Raw genomic sequence first — 27,570 nt, 5'->3', positions numbered from 1 at the left:
TGTAATCATCTGCAACTTTAGTTAGCCAGAGACCACTGACATTGGCCTTGACTTCAGAGAGGTAAATGCCAAAAAGGAGCAGTCCAAGGACTGATCCCTGAGGGACTCCACTTGTGACTGACCTCTTTGTAGAGGTGGATTCCCCAATTCTAACTTCCTGAGTCTTGTCTGTGAGCCAGTTCTCTATCCACTGGGTGACATATGAGTTTTTTCCTAACCTCCTGAGTTTGTCAACAATGCCCGAGTGGGGTATTATGTCAAATGCCTTGGCCAGGTCAAAGTAAGCAGTGTGAACAATTTTGCCCTCATCCATTGCTTTGGTGACCTTCTCAAAGAAGTCCACCAGGTTGGGTAGGCATGATCTGCCTGTGATGAATCCAAACTGGTTTGGATCCAGTGTCCAGAGGTTTACTGTATCTCTATTGATCATTTTCATGATAATTCTTTCCATAGTCTAAACCTCAAAATGCATTCCCTCAAGGCACTCATTAAAATGGAGAACATCAACATCTGCGCAGTGACAGAGACCTGGTTCAAGGATCCAGAGAGGGCCCCTGCACTACCAGGCTATAATTCATACCACACCTTTCAGCCACCTAACCTGGACTGAAACACTAAAGGTGGAGGCGTGTCCATATTCATTAAGGATATCCACACCTCCAGGCTAGTTGCTCAGCATAATACATCCGAGATTATCCAAGGGCCACTAACTCTGGGCAAGACCGCAATCCAAATTGTAACTTGCTACAGATCCCCCTCCATGCCCGAGGATTTGCACTCCTCATTTCTTGATAAACTAAAAAATATTAGGGTACAATCCAACACCCTAATAATGGGCGATTTCAACTACCCCACCATTAACTGGGAAAACTACTCATGTACTAACTATTTTGCTCAATGTTTCTGGAATTCATAAATTCCAGTGCCTTGGATCAACTTATCCACACCCCCACCAGGGGCAGCAATATCCTGGACCTGGTCATTACCAACATGGGTGACAGGTGTTCCACACCAGAGGTCACTTCCTCGTTGGTCAGATCCGACCACAAACTAATCACTGTAGACATCCACATCCTGCCCCCACCCCCATTAGGGAAACCACTGTAAAAAATTTCTCCAAAGCCAACTTCACGCTTCTTAAGACAGAAGTGGCAAACTTCACGACACCCATACAGATGGACAATAGAGGTATAACTGCTGAATCCTATGCAAATGCACTTTATAAGCACTTATACAAGTGCATGGATCATGCTATCCTTAACAGAACCAAGATGCTATCCTCCAAAAAAAGGAAGCCAATCTGGTGGTCCCCTGCCATAAACAAACTCTACAACAGAAGAAAGAAACTGTTGCAGCAAAGAGTAAAATCCCATGATTGGAGGAACTCCCTGTTCAGCCTCAGTAAAAAGCTGAGATCCCTCATAAAATCCTCCAAAGATGGTTATGAAAACAAAATCACCACTGATTCTAAAGGCAACACAAAGCATTCTATAGCTATGTCAAGAATCTCAATGGCAGCACTCAGATCCGCTCTGAGTTACAGCACAGTGGCACTAAATATACAGAACCAACTGATATTGCTAACATCCTGGCAGATAGGTTCAGTGCTAACTTTACCCCCCTCTCACCCTCTAAAGGGTCCATCTCTATACCAGAAGAATGCAAAGTTCCTGTAATCATGGCTGCTCAGATAAAAACCACACTCTCCAAAGCCAAGAACACAGCATCCATGGGATCTGGCAACATCCCAGGCTGCATTCTACATGAACTACAGAATGAACTGGCACCCCACCTAAGCACCATGTGCAGTCATAGCCACACCTCAGGCTTTGTGCCCACTGAATGGCACACAGCAATGGTCATCCCACTCCACTAAGGGGGAGCCACCATGGACTCTGGGAATTACCGCCCCATTAGCCTAACAAGCCTGGTCTGCAAGGCCATGGAACATATCATCATGGAACTTATAAACAAAGATATTGGTAATCTCTAAACTCTGGACCCCACCCAGTTCAGGTTTGTAAAAGGCAGATCATGTCTCCTAAACCTGATAGACTTCTTTGAAGCAGTCACCAAAGCCGTAGACGAGGGTAAGGTGGTTCACACAGCCTATCTAGATCTTGACAGGGCTTTTGACACCATACCCCATTCTGGAATTATAGATAAACTCACTAAACACAAGATGGGCTGCGAACTGGCTCACTGACAGAACCCAAACTGTGAAAGTAGCAGACTCCAAATCCGACTTCAGACCAGTGACAATTGGAGTACCACAGGGTTCAGTCCTGAGTCCTCTCCTGTTTGGTATCTACTTTTCTGAAGTACAGGCTAACACAGAAGGTCTTTGGCTAACGAAGTTCGCAGATGATTGCAAACTAGGAGCCATAATCGAAACTCCTAATGATGTAGACATCCTACAAAAGGGCCTCAATGAGACAGATGCCTGGTGTCAAAGCCATGGCCTCAAGCTCAATGCCAAAAAGTGCATTGTCATCCCCTTTGGTACAAACTCAGTACCCATGAGCTACCACATAGGTGGCAGTCTACTTAACACTGAAAGTGTGATGAGACCTTGGGACACAGGTGGACAGTAGTCTCTCCTTTGATAATCAAATCACCACAGTAGTCAGGAAGTCCTTCTACGTGACACACCTCATCACAAAAGCTTTCTCATCCAGGAAAAAAGAGATTGTTTTTTCCCCTCTACTCATCACTCATTAGCCCCATTATAGAGTACAATGCCCCTTTTGGTATGTACATCACAAGACATCTACAAGAATGGGAAAGGCCACAGAAATACCTCACAAAGAGGATTACTGGCCTCAAACAGATGCCCTATGCAAACCGTCTCAAAAAACTCCAGCTTTACTCCGTCGTATATCGCTTACTCAGAGGTGATCTCTGCCTAACATACAAAGCTATGTCAAACGCAGTGCTGTTGGTCATGCTCCACTTAAAGAAGTCCCAATCCTTCTGAGCTACATGCTCTAGGGACCTAAACCTTGTCACCACAATAAACAGAAGATGCTGAAGGGATAGACTCCTGTCCCAGAGACTTCCCATACTCTGGAACAAACTGCCTGTCTATATCAAACAAAGCTCCTCATTAGCACTCTTCAAGAAAAATCTTGATGGTTAAATGGGAAATAGGAAATTCACCACAGGGATCACCTCTGTAGCTCTGCTTGACAGGGACACAGGAAAATAATTTTCTTGGGTGGCGAAAGCCAGGGTACCTTTTCAGTTAGGCTTATATAGGCCCTTGGGCCAATAGCCAAGTACCTACCTATGAACCTATATAAGAGTAGGGAGACTTATGGGTCTGTAGTTTCCAGGGTTTGTAGATGGCCCACCATTGTGCAGAGAGATGACTCCTGCTGTTATACTGGCAAACTACTCATACTGTTAAATCCTGGATATTAGAGCACATATTAAGACGACATATGCAACTATTCTAGTAGCCCAGTATTTTTTTTAAGAAAGACAATGGTAATCCCAAAGGCTTAAAATATTTTGTTATGTATTGTTCTTTGAAGTCAGATTTATTTTTCATTGTATTACAGGTTTTACTCCAAAAGAAGGAGAATCAATTTAACATTCATTTTATACCCTCCAACCTAATGGTTTAAAGCAATAAACTGAAGAAAATATTTCTGTTTAGCTGCAATTTTCCTTAAAAGGAATCATAATGCTGGTTTTACTTAAAAAGGTGGGATGTCCTTGCCTTTTTGGTAACTTCCTTCATTTTCTTTGATTTTACCGGTGAGAAAATTACACTCTTATTGTTTAATGTTTTTTCCTGAAGAATTTGTCTGTAACCCTGAAAGCATAAGCTGCAGTGGCAGTCGCTGAATATTTTAATTGGAAGGTAAAAGTTATGTTTAATTTTTTGGTTCCAGTACTTTTGTGTGTTATTCAATTTTGTTTGCATTGGAACTTCCTTGGAAATTGTATCTAATGAATGGTATGACCTGTATTGGGATATGTTTGCCCACCTGGATGTGTGGGCACCCCATGGAGGAGAACCCGTTGTCCTGAATACTACTAATCTGATATCAGATGTTTCAAAAGATCACTCCTCAGGGTGGGCTGGTAGTTCATTTCCCTAAGCAAACCTTATTTTTCATATAACAATGAGATTTGATGCTTCTTCAAGTTATTATCTTCATGCAGGTCAGGTTCCTTTCTTTTAATCTTTCCTGAATTATGGAATGTCTTCATTGCACAGCTTACATAACAGGTGCATTTCAACAGTTTCTTCATTGATCTATTCTTTTTGTATATACTCCTCATGTACCCTGGTCAGTCATTGTGCAATATTAAATATTTTCAGGATACCCTTCATGAATTTTTTTATCAAATCCTTACAGTAAAGGTAATAGAAAAGAGGATCAGGTAATATTTAGTTACTAATGTCATATTTAAAACAAGAAAATACTATTTTCAGTCAAGCAGTATAATCAGTAAACGCTTCTTCGTTGAACCTTATTTGTTGAAACTTCATCCGTCGAATGATCATTTCAGCAAAACTGTTCCCATGGTAAGTACAAAGTCGGCCAACCTCCTGTCTGCAACAAAAACACTATTTTTAAAACCTTTCCTGGTGGGGGGCTGCACCCCCCACCCCCTAACTAAATATACCAACTCCGAGATTATAATACAGTGGGGAAAAGGGCAAATTCCTGACAATGGCCCACTGGTTACTTACCATGGGAAAAGTTTGCTGAAATGATCATTCAACAGATGAAGACTTTGAGAAATAGGGTTTGATGAAGAGGTGTTTGACATTTAGAGCATTTGACAATATTTTTTATTTATTTATTTTATTTTATTTTACATTTGTTGACCGGGCTAGTCTGGCTGGATACATGTCCATTTTCAGCAGAGGCCCGAGGAGAAAAGCTCCACTATAACTGGTACATTACATAAAAAACATTACTATACGATACAACTTATAAGGATTGATGAGCTAATTGAATGTAGGATATTAACAATACAGAAACATATTTACAGAATTGTACAGTTCTTGAATTACATCATTTTTACAGAATATGTATAATACTTAAAATACTAAATACTGAGTAGAAATTCCTAATCCCATGTTATTAGGAGAAGCAGGAGTAGTAAGTTTTGAAGAGAAAGGAAGAAAGAGGTAGCACATACAAAGGTCTATACTATATAGTATTGACAGCTAAGATAATACATTTGTGCCAGGGCACCAGTTCTAAGAAATAGAATTGCATGGCAGGGAGCAAAGTGTGAGTGTAAGTGAGAGGGTAGATGACAGGATCCAGAGGTGTATTGAGTAAAGAGAAAAGATGTTATAGGAAAAAGTAATATCTACGTGGATATAAGGTGAGCTACAGAGGAGGAGTGATACAAGTAGTAGAGACAAGCAGAGAAAGTAGAGAAGGGAGTTGTAAAGAGAGTTGGGCACTAAAGTCAGTCAGGATTAGAACAAGGGCATAGCCAGTTGGATTTGAAATGGTGCCTTAGTTGTTTCTTGAAAAGTTTTGATGAGCCTAGGGAGGTCAGTTCTATGGGAAGTTTATTCCAGTAAGAGCCAACAACATTTGTAAACAAGGAGTCGCCAGCTTTATTGTGTGATTTGAGAGTAGTGACTAGCAGTTTGTTTGCTGAGCGGAGGGAAGTAAGATTCTTGTAGGGGGTGACAAGGTTATTAAGTATTGGTGTATTATTAGGGTAATGGAGAATTTTATAGGTGATAACTAACTGGTGGAGAAGAATTAGATTTTGAAGTTCAAGCCAGCTGAGCTTTTTGAGATTATCACAATGATGAAATGGGGAACCTGTGGCAAATCTGGCAATGTTATGGTAGGTTGTGGCAAGTTTCTGAAGGTTTGATTTAGAAAGGTTGATAAAGGATGGGGAGGCATACAGTAATGTAGAGATGAGATGTGTTTGGGCTAGAGACACCCTGCTAGTCGGTGTAAGAAAGGGCTTAAGTCTATAGAGGGCACCTATCTTTTTATTTACAGCTTTGATGGTTAGGTTAATGTGGGAATCAAAGTTCAGTTGATTATCTATTGTAAAACCTAGCAGTTTAGTTGAAAGGTCAGGTGTAATGATAGTGCCATTATCAGAAACAATAGAGAAGGAGAAGGGGGTAGACTTAGGGGTAGGTGAAAAGAGTAATAATTTGGTTTTTTTGGGATTGAGGAGGAGACAGATATGTTGGAACCATTTTTCTGCTGCTGTAAAGACTTTTTGGGAAGAAGAATGGAGTTCAGATGGAGATCCAGCAGAGCAGATGAGAGTTGAATCGTCTGCATACTGAATACATGTGGATGTTGGGAGTGAAATAGATAGGTTATTGATGAATATGGAGAAAAGAAGGGGACCTAGGATGGATCCTTGAGGGACACCGATAGTGACTGGGAGCTGAGAAGATAGATGGCTGGCCCAAAGCACAGCTTGTTTTCTATCCTTCAAGTAAGAGTCAAACCAGTGCAATGTCATAGAGTCAAGTGAGAGAGATTTCAAAGTGTGTAGCAGAAGTTGATGATTCACCATATCAAAGGCTTTAGACAGGCCGAGAAATAAAGCAGAGGAGAAAAGGTTGTTATTGCGATTTTTGTTGATATTGTCTGTGAAGGAGAGAAGAGCAGTAGAAGTGCTATGGAAAGGTCTAAAGCCGTGTTGGGAGTCTGCTAGTAGGCTATTCTGTAAGAGATGATTTAAAAGTTGTTGGTGTATACAACGTTCCATAATTTTAGATAGAGGTGATAGAAGGGCTATGGGACGGAAATCCGTAAGCTCATTAGTGTTTCCTCCTTTATGCAGAGGAATGATGTGGGAGACCTTCCAGAGGGAAGGAATAGTCGATTCGGTTATTGTTCTATTAATTAAGATGGAGACTGGGTATGCTAGTTCTGCTGCTGCTAGTTGTAGATATTCGGCTGGTAGTTGGTCGGCTGATGGAGTGCATGGTTTCAGCTTTGAGAGTAATTCATTATGTAGGTAGTGGAGACTGTCTTAAATTTTAGTTTGGGGTTATCTATTTGAGTAGATGTCTTTTGTCTGGAAGTGCTGGGTGCCATGGTGTTTGCTAGTGAGGTGACTGTTTCAGAGAAAAAGTTGTTGAATGTATTGGCAATTATGTTGGGAGGGTTTGAGCTAGGTTAGTTGGAGTAGGTGTTTTGGTATTCCCTGGATGGAGCAATTTGTTGATTCCTGACCAGAATTTCTTAGGACTAAGATTTTGGTTTTGCTGATATTGAAGGTAATAATTTTTTTATCAAGATAGGTGAGTTTTTGTGCTGTTTCTAAGTTGTTTGAAGTTTTGATGGTCAGTTTGGTTTTGTTGTTCTCCATTTTGACCATAGTTTGTTCCTTAATAGCATGGTTTGCTTGGTTTCTTTAGAAAGCCAAGGGGCTGCTTTGGATCCTATTCTGATTAAGCGAGAGTCCGTGTGATGGTCAAGGATATTGAGAAATGTGTTGTTGAATAGGGTAACAGCTTCATCTAGGGGGAGGTATTTTAGAGCTGACCAGTTGTATTCTTTGAGTTCATTTCGGAAAGAAGGAAGGTTAAAGTTTTTTTTGCTACGTATAGTACGATAGCTAGCCTGTTTGAAATTGTTATTTTTATGTTTAGTGATGTAGGTGAGGAGATGGTCGCTGATTTTGTCTGGGAGTGTTCCTGTTTTATATAAGAGGTGATTATTGTTGACTAATATCCAGTCCAGGATGGCTTGTTTATTGGTCGTTTTGTTAATTCTAGTTGGGGAGTTTATGGTTTGTTGAAAATTGAAGAGGTTAAGGTGAGAGATGGGATTTGGTGTTTTGCAGGAGTTCCAATCAATATTAAAGTCTCCTAGTATTATGGTTTCCTGAGGAAAGTTTCCGGAGAGCCAGCTAAGAATGTTTTCAAGTGTATTTAAGTTGTTGCCAGGGGGGATATAGGAACATACTATATAGATGGCTTTGCTTTTATTTATTTGGAATTTGCTGAAGAGTATTTCAGCATTTGCAGGTAAGGGAAGCAGGGAGTTGATTGAGGACACCTGTAGTTCAGATTTATAGAGTAAGGCAACTCCTCCACCCTTTTTGTTTAGGCGATCCTGCCTTAAAATGTTATATCCAGGTGGGGTAATTTCGTTGTCTTTGGTCCCTGGTTTAAGCCAGGTTTCAGTAAGACAGAGGATATCAAATGCGTAGAGGTCAATTAAAGCATGCAGTTGTGTGATTTTGTTGTTAATGCTTCGAATGTTTAGGTGTGCTATTGTAAGTGAGTTAGGAGAGAAAGGAGTACTAAAGTGGTTGGTAGTTTGGTTAGTGAGGGAGTGGTTGATGGGATTATCAGGCCCAGGGTTGGGATGAATGTCCCTGTAACAGTAGGAGTGTTAGTGGGAGTGGACATGCTTTAGAGTTTTAGGGGTATAATTAGGTAGTACTTTTTGTTGTGAGATACTTGTTATGAAGTATTCTGTGATAGTGAGGTAAGGAAAGGACAGGTAGACAGGAGGTTAGTAAAGGTTTGTTCAGATTTAGGTAGGACAGTGGTAGTGTGTTTAGATAACTTAGGAGATTTGTTGAGAGTGAGATACTCATAGGAAGTGAGGGTGTAGTAGAAAAGAAGGATGTTAAGTAGTAGCAGTGAGAAAGGTAGTTTAAGAGTGAAAGGCATATTAAGTTTGTTGCTTAACTGGGTGGGAACTTAGTTGAAAGTGGGATGGTAGGGGATGGGTGTGGCTGTAATAAGTAATAGAGAGTTAGTCGGTAGGAATGAAGCTGGAAATGTGATTGGAGGTGAGAATATTGGGGGAGTGGCTAGGTGGGTATAAGTCTAGGGTCACTGGGGGTGGGTGGGAATTGGGGGTAGGGTAGGGGAGCGGAGTGAGCCCGTGGGAAGAGCCCAGAGAAGGAGAAGAAGTGGTGGAAATCAATCAGTAGAGAGAGAGAGAAAGAGCAGAAGGTACGTTTGCTGAGATGTGTGGTAGGTTAAGAGAGTGTCAGAGAAGTAGAGTTGTGGGTATGGAGATGGAAGAATGACAGTAGGAGAAGATAGTAGGTTGTGAGAAGGGATTGAGATGGGTGTTTGCTGAGTGGAAGACAAACTGTGGAAAGGTAGTCCAGTGAGAGATAGTAGGGGAGAGGGCAGCAGAAGGGGAGCAGTGGAACTAGGTAGGTGAGATGAGGAGGAGAGTGGCAGGAGAAGCAGGGACAGTAGGGAGGTAGAGGAGCACCACCTAGTGGGCAGTTAGTTAGAAGCAACACACTCTTAATATTCAGTAAGGGGGAGGCAGCTTATTGTGAGACAGTAAAAGTGTAGAAATAGATAGGGAGGGTTGGTCATAAGACACCAAAAGGGGTGGATAAGGGGAGGTTTGGCTGCAGGCTATCCTGGCAGGGAGGCACACTGTGACCTACTAGTAGGTATCTACTACTTGAAAGTTTTACAAGGTTGGGAATAACACATACTTCCAAGACAAGTTCCTTGCTGGGAGAAGAAGGGAGTCAAAATTGTTTTAAGAAATGTCCTTGGTTGAGGTTTCTTTAGTGTGGCCTTCCAGTAGGGAGCAATTCAGTAGGGTAAAGCAGCATGGGCTGGATCACAAGCTGGAAAATGCACAGGATAGAGAGATAAAACAGATTATGTGATTGAGTGAAATGTTATGCAGCAGGCAGACAACAGTCAGGTGTGCACAAGCATACAGTAATAACAGTACTAGATATTTTCTAAGTGGAAAGCAGAGATGAAAGAATGTTAGATTGTATCAAATATGATAAACTCTATAAGATTCCAGGTATAACTACATAGAATTTAACTAGTAATAACACAGGTTAGCAATTAATGAATAGGATAATGTAGCAATAGTGAGCATAAGGCAAAAAAAAAAAACTCTACCAAGTTCAAATGCATCTCAAACACAGGTTTTCACATAGTTAACATCCAAATGTCACTTTATAAGGTTGCACAGGTCTACTAAATAATGAATTTAGATAAAGCAGCAAAGAGGACTTAGGTTAGGAGTCTATCAACATATAAAACAGGAGTTGGGAAAAATAAAACGCCCCACAGAGCAATTGACAGGGACAGCGAGCAAACCCTAGGTAGCTGAGCAGTAATCAATGTATTCTATTAGGTTACAGTAATGTTGAAAATACATCTAGCATCAGCTCAGTTTAATGAGTTAGACTTGTAAATAAAAGTTATCACTGTTTAAGTATCAGCTGTGCATATTGCACTATCATAAACTTTGTTTAAATGCTAGGTAATAGGAACAGTGGAGTGTAGACTGTTGTCGTTAAAATTAAACAAACACAACAAATACAACAACGAGATATAGCTGTTAAGGTAACACACTAGAAATCAAATGAAGTAAGGTAACAAGCTCCTAACGGCTGAGCTAAAGCTCCACTAGCAGAGCTCTATGAATTCAGCGTCTGCAAGTTTATGCAATCGTGGCCGAACGACAAATAATACACTTAGTAATAATACAACCAAAATAAATGAAAGTAAGAAAAAAAGCTCCCAATGGCTAAATAAAGGCTCCGTAATGCTATTGCTCTATACAATTAGCGTTTGTAGCCATTGAGCGAGATTATCCGAAATGCCCAACTAAAAAAATCACAACAACATGTAACTCACAATGAAGGTATGTAGGCACTCAACTAATTGACTATTTTTGTCACTGACTGAAGCCCTCCTTTGCTTGGTTTGAAAATCTGATGATTCTGGTTTCTACTTTACAGTGGTATTTTTTTTCTAATTGCTTATTTTGTAGTTTTCTTGTTTCTGTTATTCTTAGTTACTGTCCAGCTTAATACTTTCCATCAGCTGTGCAGAAGCTGTTTTTAATGAGGTCAGTAGTCAGGGCACAATGAGCAAGGCTAGGTGCAGTGCTAATAGCGTATGTGAAATTTGTTGCTCATGGCTCCACAGACAGCCCATGTACATGGTTCCTGTGTTACTTTAAGGTACCGCATGTTGATATGCCCTATAGTGCTGCCTCCATCTTTTCTGGGGTTCCACACAGCTCTGTGGTTGGGCCTTTCCTATTTCTCTTTTGTCATTAACTAACTAACCATACACTGGAAATATCTGTTATCAGGAAGTTGATAGATTGCCTTTTAGAGAATTATCAACACAACTTTGCTAGTTTGTGTAGATGGTTCTCCTATAGATGCCTCATATCATTTTTTTTAATTGATGTACTGATTTCAGTAACCCAGAGTAGACTTATGAACCTTCTTTGTTAGCTTTGGATTACATTAAACCTCCTGCCACTAGAAAATGCACAGTTATACAGATATGTGGGTATGTGGTCATCTTCCATAAATTTTACATTATATTGAACAATTAGCCTAAAACTGATTGAGATGAAAATCTGCTGTAAGTTAATATTTCCTTACATAGGTTCTTAGGAATACAATTTTCATACCCCAAATCACCTTATAATTGTTGTCATAGCTAAACTCTTTGCTGGGCTACACCTTTCAGTAGGCAAAGCATGCCGTTTCATGTCCTTTGTGTGACTAGGGAACATCATTAATATATCTCTCTTCCCTTAGAAATGGTCTGTCCATAGTAGTAGTGCCCATCATACAAACACTCAGATTCCTAAATCATTGACCTTTTGTGGCTGATCATTTCATTCATTATCATATCCTGTGCCTTTTGCTGAAGTCTCATGGTGTCCTTTTTCTTGTTAAGGCTCTGTACAGCCTGAACACAGAATCAACTACCTAACATTATATGAAATGTTGACCACTTCATTATTTATTTATTTATTTATTTATTATTTATTTACATTTATTTACATTTGCTGATCTGGCTAGTCCAACTGGATATATGTCCATTTTCAGTAGAAGCCCAGGGAGATAAGTTCCACATTAAGCTAATAAAACAGGATGGCAAAAACTCAAAAAATATTTCAATACGTAATCATGACACTAAATCAGCCACAACTCATGCCAGAGACACACATTTTATTAAACTGATGTAGTTTGCATTCTTTAAAAATCTTTACATGATACAAATTGTGTAGCTGTACTTTTTTAGATTATTAATTCCTTACTGATTTATTCCACATTTATATTATGTGGTATTATGCATGACACTGTTATGTGTTTTTCTGTAACTTATGTTTATCTATGATGTAAACATAATAGTCTTAAGACTGATTAGTGTGCCTGCTATAATTACCTACTAGGTGTGGCATTCTTTGCAAACTACATCAATTTAATAAAATGTGTGTCTTTGGCATGAGTTGTGGCTGATTTAGTATCATAAGAACAAGTTCACATACTCGGATATCTTCTGAACTTATAAATTAATAAATACACGTGGGAATGAATCTGTAAAGGATGGCACAAGCTGGGGACTGGTTACCTGAGGTTAGTGGGGCTACTATGAGCCAAAAAGAAAAAAGTGTGTGAAGGACCATATGTGTCAATGCGTGTGTATGTCTGTGTGTGAGTGCATACATTAGGAATTTGTGGGTTCCAAGGGTACCCATTATGTTACATTGTAATCATACTGCTCTTCTGTTAGAATGGCAGTTATTGTATGCAGGTTCTTATTATTATTGTATAAATACATTTCATTTCCTTACCAAAGCTTATAATGCTGTGCATCATAATTTACTGTGTAAAGTGCAGAAGTAGGCCACCATCCATGGTATGAGCAATAAGAACATTCGCGGACTTTTATACTAGTAGAGGGAGAAATGATGTACTGAATGTGTTAACTGCATGTTGTTGCTTTGTTAACTTTTTAAGTGTAGCTGTTTGGCAGAGGTAAAGTTAACTATCTTGATTCACAATTCATGCACTAACTGGAGTTATGGTGCAAAGAGTAAGAGCTGTAAAGACACCTTGGGATGGGGCTAGGTATGTCCAATAAATGGTATGTTTGTTATAAAGATGGTTAGATTTACCAGATACAAAGTTAAGCTTTTTCAATCACTGTGTGCTTGGGGGGTAAAACAGATGTAGTATGTGGGAGCTGTGATTCCTCGGTCACTGGGGACCAGTGCCACTTATGTGACTTATGTGACACCCACACATTCCAGTTAACCTTTTTATACAGCAATTTTTGTGCTGTTTTGAATTTCACTTTGATTCTGGTTTGGTCTATGTTTTTATGTTTTTTTAATGGAAGGGTGCACCAACACTATCAGTACAATCATTAACACGTCATTATCTAATCATACAGGCATATGAAGTTACTTCAGATGAGCGTTTTTCACTTTCCTATGGATTTTTTATTTTAATTTTTTTGTAAGGGGGCGTTTTTTTCTTTTCAGTCATTAGGGTATTGTTTTGGTTTGATGCATTCTTACTGTATTCATCTTCATTTGAGCATTCACTACCATCAGAAGAAGGTAGCAAAGTAACAGCTTGCATGTTTTTTAAAACACAAAACCTTTATTAAAACACATTGTATACATTATCGTCCAATTCTAATTGATAAACAAAAGGCATAATGCAGACACTTCAACAACCAGTTATTAAACATTATCTAAAATTGTCTCACAATGGTGCGCAGAATTAGAAATCCAAATATGAGTCCTATCATGTAATATAATTCTCTTGTTCCAGATGAAATGAATCTCTCCATTACTTAATGTCATGTTGTCTTTTTTGGTTGTAATAGAAATGTTGAAGTTTGCAGTGGCATTCACATATAACTAAACTCATATTTCCAGTTTTTCAGAGGTAAACAGCCCTTTTTGCCTTAGAATAATTATCTGTACAATTGCCTTTCCCCTTCACTCTTTTTATCCCTATCTTTTTTCTTAATTCTCCTATCATGCCTTTATATACAGTTTCATCTTAACAAAAGTTTTCCAACTATTTGCAATAAATCAGCAATATATATTGGACAAACGATGTACAAAGAAAGACAGTAAAAGGCCAAACACTATTTTCTTTTAGTTTTCATGTATAGTATAAGGATATATAACTGATTCAGTTTATTCTCATTTCAACAAATGTGTCACAGCATTGCCAGATCTAGTAGGTTTGCATTTCCCAACACAAATTTCCAAAGAGGATGTCCTCCAGATACTCCATTTTTGCTATCTACTACTTTGCTATACATATCATCATATAGGCACATACTGTATATTATCTAGCTGCGTACACTACTGACTGTTTGTGTCATGGAATAATTAACTTTATATAAATCAGTAAATTAACTAGTTGCCTGTGATGTACTACTTGTTTTAGTTTGTCCTTATCTGTAATGTTAATGGCTGACTTTGTCTCATATATTTTAATATATTTTATGGCAAAACTAACAGTGTCTGCAATTTTATATAGTGTATGTATGTTACCTTTCACAGTGGCTCCTGTGAAAAAAAGGGGCTTATAATAGGTAATCAGGTGTCAAAATATAAATGAAGAAATAAAATACAAAACAAGTGAACAAAGAAACAATAACCATTAGACCTGCGTGCTTGTCATGACCTTGTTCTCTATCCCATGGCCTGCCCCAACCTGCATATGCACATCAAGCTGCACCTGACTAATTAGTAAACAGCTTCTGTTCTGACTTCCTGTTTCTGTTCTTTCAGCAGCTACCTATGTTTGTGAGTTGTGTACTTTTACATGATGCAATATAATATTTTGTAAACTCACTAATACTAGTGTGTAAGTATAAGACTTCCTAGGTTACTCATGAAATGTAGAAATTCTAACCACAAAAGCTTGTACACTTCTACATACAACTCACTACCTTATGTACATGTAAGATCTAAACATAAGTGATGAGGGGCATGGGTATTTCATACAAGTACACTGACAATCAAAATTAGATTTTGCAGTTAGGTATACTTTGCTCTTTTCACATATTGTTATTCCAAAATCTACCCAAGTTAGAGAAAGCACAGACATGTTTGATATGTTTTAACAATGACTGCTATGTTTTAACAATTGTTTCTCTGCAGGCAAACAGACCCAGAGTTGAAAGAATAGTTATGTGCTGAGCTACGTATCTCACTATAATATATAGCAATCATGTACAGTATTGGTAATGAGCATAGTGAGGTGATCTGCTCAAGTAAATAGAGCTTAAACAAGTCAAGCTAAACCACCAGTATATCCTATGTCGGAATGACTGATTCCAGTTTGATTGACAAAGGCATTTCAAAAAATGATGGCATCATATGTGGAAATAATACATCTGTACTCTTCATGTAAGTGGAGCTGTTTTCATTTTGTTAGAGATGGAACTGTTGTGAGATCATTGTGAGCTGTCTATCAGACATGATATCATTCCTGCACACGTACAAGTGGCATAGTGGTTCCCAAGTCATAATGCTGCCATTTTGGTTGTATCTGAATGTAAACAGTGCCATCATAATAAAATGTGGACTCTATGGGAGTCTATGAGGAAAACCATACTATCAAAAGTATAATGTTTAAAAACTGTAAATTATAAATATAGTTAAACATTCTAATTTTCATCTAAAATGCCCCAACTATAAATGTCATAATTCAAATAATTTTAGTACCATCAAAGGTACAAACATGATTAATGCTATGTTATGAAGGACACTTCTTCATTTTAAAACCCAAAATAGTATCCATTCAAACAGATGAAACCCACATTGGTCATCAAGGTGATAAGACGCTTTATATTGTAACCTCCCCAAGAAGAAGAATGTCTTACTACATAAGAGCACCATATATAAGTGCATACTCCCCTCTCATGCAGTTTTACACTAAAAGTAAATATATTTTTGATAAGACTCATGTCAACTGTGATGTCCTTGCTCTAGACCAGTAATTAAGGAGCCTGAATCCTCACCTCTGACACCAGTGATGGATGCTCACTTTTGACTAAAATAGATGCACACAGTATTTCCAGATGCAGCTCTCTGCACCATGCACAATTTCCTTTAAGAGCACACAGGGAACACACTCAGTCCGGGGACTGGGTTTCCCCTCTATCTCTCTCCAGACCCCCAGTAAGACTCCCCACTGGCACAGCTGTAGAGTTGAGTCCTCAGCCGAGTATTCTAAGTCAAGGCCTCTACCACCCTTTCTGTGAAACCAGTGCTGTGTGTCCTTGCTCCAAGTAGCTGACACATACACACACACACACACACACACACACACACACACACACACACACACACACACACACACACACACACACACACACACACACACACCTGGGAAATGCTGGCACAGATTTACTAGCTATTACTTTTGCCCAGAATATAATGTAGTTACACTGCCACCAGCCAGCTGCTCTATGGCTCATACAATAGTACCCAATTATACTGAGTAAAATTAATATAAATGGTAGTCTTTGGCCAATGTAGCAAGGCTTTCAGGAGCAGCCACAGTGTCATCAAATAAATATAAGTACTCTCAAAAGTTAAAATATTCTTTAATAGACCAGCCACAATGAAAGGTTTAAATATATTTTATAATAAATAATAAAAGAACATGAAAATACTAAATATCTGTTTACAATAAACACCAGAGTTTCTGATATTAAAAATAATACAGATAGATAGATTCAAACAGATACAGAAAGATAGTACTTACTAATCTCACCGCGTTTTCCTGACTGATGTAAAGAATTATTATTCCCTGATTACTTACTAAAGCAAGGCAAGATGAAGTGGGTCAGTGGTATTCCTTCTTTGTCAGGTTTCAAAAACAGACTGTTCTGAGACTTCTGTCTCATCAAGTGGTAAAACATCATTTCAGTGCTTGGTTACAGAATGACATCACATACATCTGGTCAACTGACTTCTGGTTCCCATACTACCCCTTTCACTAGAAACTAAACTCTAATTTAGCACATATGTGTCACCATACTTACAGACAGAGCTTTACTAAGATGTGCTATAGCATCTGGAAGCTATAAAACCATTTCAAAAACTTGTACCCTTCTAGGGTACCAATTAGTTCACCCCTAAGGACAACACAGTAGGATTCCTAGTCCTGGTTTTCATAGACATTTTGTCTTTGGCTGCAATCAGAACTGTAAGGTACAATCTTTATGACCTAAGCCAGGCAATTTAATTTCAGACTATTTTTAAAAGTTAGCTGGATTGAGATTAACCTCTTCCAGTATCCTCTGTTATAATATATTCATTTTAACAGTTACAATAAAATCTGACATACAGGTATATTTATTTTCTGTCCGGCAGGACCCACTGCTGGTACATTTTTAACACAAGTAGCTTTAAAAATACATTGTTAATCCAAGCACCTGTACAAATCAGTTTGATATACAAATGACATATAATTCTTTACAAATCTCCAACTAGCTATGCTGGCATATGTTACACATCCACTGTTGTACTTCTCCTGGTATAGCTGGCAATACATCATCGCATCAGCTATACTTGATTTTAAAGTAAAAGATTTTATATAAAAGACTACACTTAAAATGCTCTAGTATGTCCTTTCATCCTGTAATTCTACAGAAAAGTTTGCACTGTAGGACTTCTGTAGGACTATGCAAGTAGCATGCCTTATCTTCTGAAAAGCTAATGAATGTGAGTTTTGGAGAATAAAATGTCTGCAATGTATTTCAAACTGATGAACAGAGTATAAACATCATTCTGAAATCATGAATGCTACAGCTGTTTTGCAGATCCAACTTCTGAGAGTCTGAGATTCATTCAACAACACTGAATTAAACAAGAGGTCCAGGTAAATACAGTTGACTCATGAAACTTTTTTTCAGTATCAGTTGCCTTTTTGAATGACTGCTTGTGTTTTTTAGAATTTAACACAGACGCAACCTTTTTTCCAAAACAAGTAATGATAAATCACTGTTCAGCAATAGAGATAGGAGAAGCTTCCAAGTTAAAATCTCTGGCAAAAAGCATTTAATAAACAGATTAAAATCATAATATAGTTGTTAGAGGACAAGCACTTTCAGCAAACTGCCTTCTTTAGATCCATAGATTCATAGGTTCATAGGTAGGTACTAGGCTATTGGCCCAAGGGCCTATGTAAGCCTAGCCAGCAAGGTTCCATAGCTTACGCCACCCAAGAAAGTTATTTTCCTGTGCCACTGTCCAGCAGAGACACAGAAGTGATCCCCGGGGTGTATTTCATATTTCCTCAGAATTGGTGAGTGGGATATGCATGCACATGACATAGTAAAGCATTTGTTCTGGTATCCAGTCTAATACCACTATAGTGCCTCAAAATCCTGCCTTTAAATATTCTGTTTGTCTTCCCTACATAGAATGCTAAGCAACTGTCACATCTAGCTACATAAATCAGGTCCTTTGTGTTACAGTCCACATATTTGTTAGTGCCATATTTCCATTTACTTACAGGATGTAAAAATCGATAGTGATATCAGACTGGATTTCAAAACAAATACTTTAGCATGTCATGTGCATGTACATCCCATCCCACTCTCCAATGCTTATTTTCATAGATTCATAGATTATTCATAGATTATTACTAGGCTAGATGCCCTCATGGGCCATTTTTAAGCCTAGCCAATTACCCCCTGTGAGAATCAAACCCTGCACTTTGTGCTTGTAAGGTAAACACCTTAACCATTACGCCACCCTCCCATAAAGTTCCTGTTTAGAAAAAGTGGATTTTAGCAATAGAGGTGGGATATTAAAAATCAAACTGAAGTAATAAAACTGAGGTGGATAGCAGACCTGCGAGCAGATAAGCACTCTGGACTTAATGGCATGGTCCCTTTAAAACCCTTACTTAAGGGTAGAAGCCTCAGGAAATGTTGTAATAACTTAATTGGATGAAAAGATCTATTTATTCTCCTGTTTCTAAAGGCTGTTTATGGATCTGAAGAAGGCAGTTTGCCGAAAGCGGTTGTCCTCTAACAGCTATTTTGTGATTTTGTGAAGCTTCTCCCACCTCCGCGGCTGAACAGTGATTTTATCAGTACTCATTTACCTTGTGTATCATCTGTTCTCTTGGTGAGCTGACATTTTTATTTCTTTGCTTTTTTTCCCAAAATGTGTTTCTTAAATGTATCAATTAGACTATAGTAATAAGAAATTGGCTTCAGTTACTAGCCAGTACGTAGACAACATAATAGAATATTTTTATTTTATTTCGATATTAGTTATTTAAACTTTATGGTCAGTACAGTAAACAGATAATTTCAAAGTTGTTTACCAAGAGAAGATGTTTTGAAGATAGCAGAAGTAAAGCAGAAACCAGTAATGAATTAGGAGGGGCACCTGCTATGCAGTCAGCACCCAAGTCAGTCTCCCTGTCCTGAGAAGCAGTCATAGTCAAAGATGAATGGGACAGAAGCAGTCCTCGGAAATTAAAGGATGTAGGCATATTGGTACATTTTATGCTGACATGACAATAGCGTACCAGCTACACTGTGGAAAAGCAATCCGTAGTTTTGCTTTACAGAAAATATCATTCAGTTTGGTAGTGAGTCCTCAGATCCTAAAAAGGCAGCATAAACCTCAGAAGGCCCTAGGATGGATTCATATGACTACAATATAGAACAACTGATTAGGACTTAGTGCAGGTCATTTCATAACGTTATGGACGTTTATGGAATCTCTTAGGCTTAGAGATGTACAGCATCATCCAGTCGACCCTGTTCTTCAAAGCAGTCACGATCAAGAAGGAAATGAAGTGTAAGAACCCTTGGGGGTGAACTAGGCAGGCATAATGGCACAACAGTGGCATGCAGTCAGTTCAGAATTCACAGGGTGTTAGAAGACACGTACACTGGACAGTGACACAGCAATAGCTCCACAAATTAATATGCATATTGACAGCAAGCTAAAATTTGAAATTATTTAAAAAAAATCCTTCAATGGGAATTAAACCTGTAGCCAATATGATGAATATAATACTGTATTCAGAAAATGTTGGCATGGTAACAAATAGCTATGTTACTGAACTGCTCTTTAAAATGTAGCGTAATTGATTTCATGCCATTATAGACAAACACAATACTTTGATGTATGAAATTACGAGCAACAAATTTTACGTTATCGTTTACCCCGGTCATGACTGTCATAGATAGGTATATTTTGAATTATTAAGTCAGCATCCCATTACCCTAATTAATTAAAAAGCTATACATTTAAACATAATACATGCTGTTCATAATGCAATGAGCATGCAACCAAGATAGTAATTGGCTATATTAGTTTATTAGTTGCTGAACATTATGGGCAAAAAGTTCCTAATCAGAAGTGTGAAACCCACTAGTGTAAGCTGTGAGACTTCAAGAAATTAATTGTGGTTCAAACAGAAAAACAACTGCAGACTCGCTGTTAACATCTTTCAAATATCTCTGCAGACAGGGGATGGGGTGGGTTCCCTCCTACTACTTACTTTTTCTGTCTCCAAGACTGCTGCATGTCAGAGAAATGCAAATACTCCAAGATGCCACAATTTCAAATTTACAAATATCCCCTCAATCACATTTTTAATTGCAGTGATCTGAGCCTAGAAGTTGTGGTTGTGACATTTTCAACAGGCACCCCTTGTCAAAAATAACTAAATTCATATGTACATAAATACATACTTGCATACATAAATACATTTGTATACATAGGCAGAGGGGTGGGAAAACAGAGGGGCATCTTCAAGCAGATAACAGACATATAGATGTAGCTGTGCATGCTGAATTTCATCAAGGGATGAGATACTTTTTTCAACAGGACTCTGATTACTTAGTCTAGAATGAAAGAAATCTGTTTGAAGGTAGTATAAGTGTGCCAAGCAGATTCTGCAGAGTAAAAGAAGCCTAGATGAAAGAAGTGCAAATATTTATTTTAACAAGATCTGTTCCTATATTCTGTGGTGTGAATGCATTATACATAAAAATAATGCCATCTATGATACTTACACTGTGGATGTCCAAACAAATGGGAGTGAATGAACAGAAGACCCTAACAATGGCTTTAAATGTGACAGGCCTTCCTAGTCTTTGGAAATTCCAAAAGAAGAGGTAGTCTACCCAGAATTCATCAATGAATTTATGGAACTGAGACAGCATTTTAATGGGACTGAGTGTCATCTGAGGTTTTGTGTTACCACTGCAGACTTCGAAATGACAGCGCAAAGTTAACAGCCTGCTACATGCATTTCTAACATCAAGTGCTATATGGAATATGGCTAGCATTAAGGTTTGCTTGATTTTACACAGCTGTACCTTAACTGTAACAGCTCAAATAATCCAGTATACTCACTCTGCAAAATTCCTAGAAATTTTTATTTTATTTTTATTTATTTTACATTTGTTTACTGTGATAGTCTGACTGGACCAGGTCCATTTACAGTGAAAGCCCTGGGAGAAAAGCTCCGCATTTGCATAACAATCAGACAAAATAAGACAAAAATATAAGACAGACAAAATACATATCATAGGTTCATAGGTTCATAGGTTGATAGTAGGCTATCTGCCCTAGGGCATTTATAACTTGATATACAAAACAGGAACACGATCACTGTACGTTTGAAATAATTCTTTTAATTCTGGTACCTCGGCCTTCGCCTTCTCCTGGAATACAATTTACAAAATCAAACACCACCCTTTTTATATTACATCTAATTGAATTATTGGTGCACCATCCCTTTTTCCATGATTTAATTGCCTTCACTGTTAACACAACCATGTAACTTGCATCTGAAAAAACATTTTCTAACTTCACTCACTTTGATTGTTTCTGACTTCATTAAATATCAAATTTGTGTGAACACTTTTATACAAATATAATTACATTCATATACATACTTTTATATAAATAATACTGATGATAAATCACTTATATAAATATTCTAAATTTTTTATAAAACAAATATTATTGTTATTACATAATACATTCTACATGTTTTTGTTTTCCACTGAATTCTTCCAACAAACATCTATCATTCCTAAGAGGTATGTGAAAAAATTATAACTTTAAACTTCCATGTTCATTCCATTAGGAAACAAGGTTTTGTAATTAAGAATAAACCTAGATTCCATTTGTAACAATCTTTCACGAAATACAGCCTCATTTCCAAATACATTGGGCTTGCCCAACACACAAAATACAAATCCCTCCGGAAACCCCCTATGTTCTTCACAAAAATGTTTTCCTACCGGGCTTTCCATTCTTTTATGTTTTATATCACCTAAATGTTCAAGAATCCTAAGCTTGACCTTTCTTGTTGTTTGTCCTATGTACCATTTCTGTTTCACACATCCACATCCTATGATGTATACTACCCCTGTGTAATTGCAGTCGTAGTATTCAAGGGCCCTGTATGTGACATCATTAATTTTGGTGCCATCCAAACTTTTGACCCGACTACAAATCTTGCAATTTCCACATCTGAATGTTCCCTTCCTAATGTTCTTTCTAAATCTACTATTGTTTCTGAAGTTCAATATTTCCTTTAAATTAGGGTATCTACTGTAGGAAAAAATAACTCTTGATGGGAAAAGTTTTCCTATTCTGTCATCCTCACTAATAATAGGCCAAAATCTCATCACTGCCTCCCTTATTGTATCTGAAAATTGTGAATATCTGGTGACAAAAAACATATTGTCACCAGACCTAGCTTCCCCAAAATCACAAAAACTGGAATTCTCATCTCTATCATACCAAGACTTACCCCTAGTTTTGAATGACTTCCCAACTCCTAACTCACATTCTGCCCTCTCTCTAGCTGATCTAATATTTGCTCCAGAATAACCCCTTCCTCTCAATTTTTCTTCGACCTTATTAAATTCACTGGAAATCATATTACTCTCTGAAGTGTGCATTCCTATGCGTTTAAATTCGCCAAATGGTAGAGACTTGAGCAGAGAATCACTGTGCATACTGGATGCATGTAAAAAATTCTCGGCTGCTGTCCTCTTCTGGAATGCTTTATATTGTATTTTATTATCTAAACTCAAATAAATCTCCACATCTAAGTATTGGATGCTTTATCCCCCAATGGTATAGGTAAAATCTAACCCCCAAGAGTTTTCCTTGATCTCTGAGACAAATTTTCCAAAATCTTCAGAATTGCCCTTACACAGGAACAGCAGATCATCAATGAATCTCACATATTTTATTACCTTGTTCTTGTAAAATTCTGAGGGATAAATAAAACAATTCTCAAAGTGGGCCATAAACAAAATAGCATATGAGGGCGCGAATGCTGCCCCCATAGCTGTGCCTTCTTTTTGCAAAAAATGTCTCCCTTCAAATTCAAAACAATTATGTGTTAGACAAAAATCCAACAGACTAAGAATAAAATATGTTTTAGGTTCATAGGTTCATAGGTTGATAGTAGGCTATCTGCCCTAGGGCATTTATAAGCCTAGCCAGAGTGTGTTTGTCTTTCGCCACACTTTTAGATTAGTTGATTGTGCCTCTGTATAGTAGGTCACAGAAGATAGCCCTTTTAAGGTTAGTTTACTGTGCCTTTGTCAAGTAGGGACACAGAAGAGATCCCAGGGGTAAACCTACGATCTCCCATCCACTCGTCAAGATTTCTCTTGAAGAGGGTCATTGAGGAGCTCTGCCTAACATGGATTGGGATTTTGTTCCAGAGTGAGGGGAGCCTCTGGGATATGAATCTGTCCCTCCAGCATGTCCTATTTATTTCTGTGCTGAGGTTTAAGTCCATGGAGCGTGTAGCTCTAAGGGATTTGTATTTCCTGAGGTGGAGCATGTCCATTAATCCTGGTTTGGACATGGCTTTATACATCAGGCACAGATCGCCTCTAAGTAGGCGGTAAGCAACTGAGTAGAGCTGGAGTTTCTTTAGCCTAACTGCATAGGGCATCTGTTTGAGTCCCTTGATCCTCCTGGTGAGGTATTTTTGGTGTCTTTCTATTTGCTGTAGGTGTCGGGTAAGGTACATCCCAAATGGGGCATTGTATTCAATTATGGGCCTGATGAGTGATGAGTAGAGGGGCACAATGACCTCTCTTGATCTAGATGTGAACCCTTTTGTGATAAGGTGGGCTATATAGAAGGTCTTTCTAACCACTTTGGCAATGTGATTGTCAAAGGAGAGATTGCTATCTACTTGGGTCCCCAAATCCCTAATTACTTCTTCCGTACTTAATGGATTACCACCTATGTGGTAATTTGTGGGCACTTTGTTTTCCCAAAAGGGATAACTATGCACTTTTTGGCATTTAGCTTTAGGTCATGGCTCTGGCACCAGTTATCCGTCTCTGTGAGACCCTTTTGGAGGATGCTTGTGTCAGTCGGTGAGTCGATTATGGTACCCAGTTTGTAGTCATCTGCGAACTTGGTCAGCCATAGTCCTCCCATGTTCGCCTGTACCTCAGAGAAATATATACCGAACAAGAGAGGTCCCAGGACTGAGCCTTGTGGGATGCCACTTGTAACTGGTTTAGAGTCTGACATGGAACCTGCAATTCTGACCATGTGGGTTCTATCCCTGAGCTAGTTTGCAACCCATCTTGTGACATAAAGGTTGATATTTAAGCTGGTGAGCTTATATATGATGCCCGAGTGGGGTATTGTGTCAAAGGCTTTTGCGAGGTCCAGGTAGGCTGTGTGGACTACCTTCCCTTCATCTATGGTCTTGGTGACTGTTTCAAAAAAGTCAACCAGATTCAAGAGGCAAGATCTACCCTTAACAAAGCTGAATTGGGTAGTATCCAGTGTTTGGAGGTTCCCAATGTCTTTGTTTATGAGTTCCATGATGATACGCACCATAGCTTTGTAGACCAGGCTAGTCAGGCTTATAGGGCGATAGTTTCCGGGGTCCGTTGTGGCACCACCTTTGTGGAGTGGGACCACTGTTGCTGTACGCCATTCCTTAGGTACATATCCTGTAGTAAGGCTGAAATTGAACAGTGACTTTATGTTAGGGTTCAGTTCTTCTTGGACCTCATGTAAGACGCAGCCTGGGACACCGTCCGGTCCCATTGATGCTGTGTTTTTTGCTTTGGAGAGGGCAGCTCTCACCTGTGCATCTGTGGTGTCAGGGAGGCTACACTCTGTTGGGATAGACATTTGTTCTTTTGGGTGGGGAAGGGGGGGGGAGAAGTTTGCACTGAACCTGTCTGCCAGGATGTTGGCAATGTCTGTGGGTTCAGTGTATTTTTTGTCATTTTGCACTAACTCAGAGCATATCTGGGAGTTGCCACCCAGGTTCCTGACATAACTAAAGAAGGCCTTGTGATTATCTTTAGCGTCTTGTGCAATTTTTCTTTTGAAGCTGGCCTTAGATAATTTTATGAGGGATCGTAGTTTCTTGCTAGTACTGATCAGAGATGCCTTCCCTTTTTGGGATTTTGCTCTATCATGTAGTAGCTTCCTCCTTCTGTTGTATAGCTTATTTATGGCTGGGGTCCACCAGACAGGTCTCCTGCCTTTGGAGGAGTGAGTCTTGGTTTTATTTGGGATAGCATGATCCATGCATTCCTGTAGGTGTCCATAGAATGTGTTTGTAAAGGATTCTGCGGTTTGGGCCGTATTTTCCACTGGCCCAGGAGCTTTGAAGGATCCCACCTCACTTTTGAGAAATGTGAAGTTTGCTTTTGAGAAGTTCTTCACCGTGGTTTCCTTGGCTGGAGGTGGGGATGGGATATGAATGTCCAGTGAGATTAATTTATGGTCCGATCTTACCAATGAGGGGTATACCTCTGGTATGGAACATAGAGTCCCATGTTGGTGATGATCAGGACCAATATGTTTTCCCCTCTTGTGGGAGTGGTGACCGGTTGTTCCATAGCATTTGAGCTTATAAATTCTAGGAACCATTGGGCGAGGGTGTTAGGGCTTGAGTAGTGCTCCCAGTTTATGTTTGGGTAGTTGAAGTCACCCAATATGATGGTGTTTGGAGAGACCTTCATATTCTCCAGTGTTCTCAGGAAAGCTGAGTGGGGTTCCTGAGTTTGGAAGGGTGGTCTGTAGCAGGCTACAAACTGAAAGGCAGTTTTACCCACTGTTAGTTGCACATGGATGGTCTCTGATGCTTCATGCAGTGCCACTAACCTGGAGGTGTGGGTATCTTTGATGAATATGGATACTCCCCCTCCTTTTGTGGTTCGGTCCGAGTTTTGGGGCCGAAAAGCATGGTATGAGGTATAACCTGTTAGTGCTGGGGTGCTCTCAGGAGCCTTGAGCCAGGTTTCTTTTACTGCACAGATATCGATATTCTCCATACTGGGGAGAGCCTCGAGTGCATGCATCTTGAGGTTTAGACTTCTGGCGCTGAGCAGCATTACCCTTAGTTTCTTTTTCCCTGTGTTGTCTATGGAGGTGGGTTTGTCTTTTGAGCCTTGCCTAAAAAAGGCACTATGGGGGTGGCAAGAGCCTTAGCCAATAATTGAAAGCCCAGGGGTGACAGGTGTAAGCCGTCCCTAGTGAAGCAGCGTTGCTTGTCGAGCATGTCATCCTAGGCTGACAGACACTGGATCCCCTTTGAATGAGACCAATACTTTAGCCAATTGTTAAAATTGATCATTTTGTCTTTATACTGTGGCATCATTCTTGGTGAGGGTAAGATGCTACTCAAGGTCAGGGTCATACCAGCCTGGGCTACATGATCAGAGTGCTCCTCTATGTCTCTTTTCATGTAGTCCAGGGAGGTACATCTCATGTCATTCACACCAGCATGGACAATGACGGAGTCATATTTGTACTTGCTTTGGAGTGACCTGAGTGCTTGTGTTATGTGGTGAACCCTGGCACCCAACAGGCAGCTTACAGTGGCCTACTCCTTGTTCAGCCTGGTGAGTGGGACGTCAGTGTGTCTGACAATACAGTCACCTATTACAAGTGTATTAAGTGTGTTGTTTAGCCTTAAGGGCTGTGACTGTGTGGCACACTGACTTTGTGAACTATGTGATACATGGGTATTGTTGTGGGGTAGCGGTTGCTTGGATGTCTGTTTTGGAGGTCTCTGCTGCTTGGGCAGATTTTTATTTAGAGCCTCCGAGTATGTTTTTGTGTGTTTATGTGTTTGGTTTGCTGTTGCAATAGGTCTATGTGAGACTGGATTTGTGGTGTGTGTGGTTACCTTCTCCTCCTGACTGACTGCGCCAGTACTGGGTTGAGAGAGCTCAGCCTCCAGTTTGGCTATATAGTTGCATCTCTCACATATATTTGAGCTTGTTGGGAGGAGGAGAGGGTGGTCTGTGTACATAAGGCAGTTGTAACATTGCCTCAACATTCCCAGATTCACCAGCTGGACTGGAGAGTAAACCCGAAACTGACTTTTGGACATGCCAGAATAGTATAAGGAACTACTTTTTGACTGATCAAAAAGGACCAATAAGGAGCCAAGTACTTAAAGGGAGTATAAGAGGGTGTAGTGCTTTAGTTTATTAGTGCTTACTTATAAGATTACTTATACGAACAACTGCAGGGCTTTAGAATGAAAATAGAGTGCTTACTTTGAGATTTAGAACAGTTCTAAGGGAAAAAGTGAAGAGCAGACTTTGTGGAGCCAGGAATAGTTTAAACCCGTTTAAGCGGCTCTGTCCGATGCTGCTCTATGTGCAAAATCATGCAAAACTGCGCAAATGCGGGTTTCAAAGCAGGGAAACTGAGAGAGATAGGAATTGACCCAAAACAGCCAATAAGCTACTAGTTTCAGGGCTGAGACCACTCCTCCAGGGAGAGATAGGCTGCTCAA

The sequence above is a fragment of the Protopterus annectens genome, chromosome 3.part1 (assembly GCF_019279795.1).
Source record: "Protopterus annectens isolate FY-2018-M chromosome 3.part1, PAN1.0, whole genome shotgun sequence".
NCBI classification, from domain to species: Eukaryota; Metazoa; Chordata; order Ceratodontiformes; family Protopteridae; genus Protopterus; species Protopterus annectens.
Note: the sequence above shows the minus strand (reverse complement) of the source record.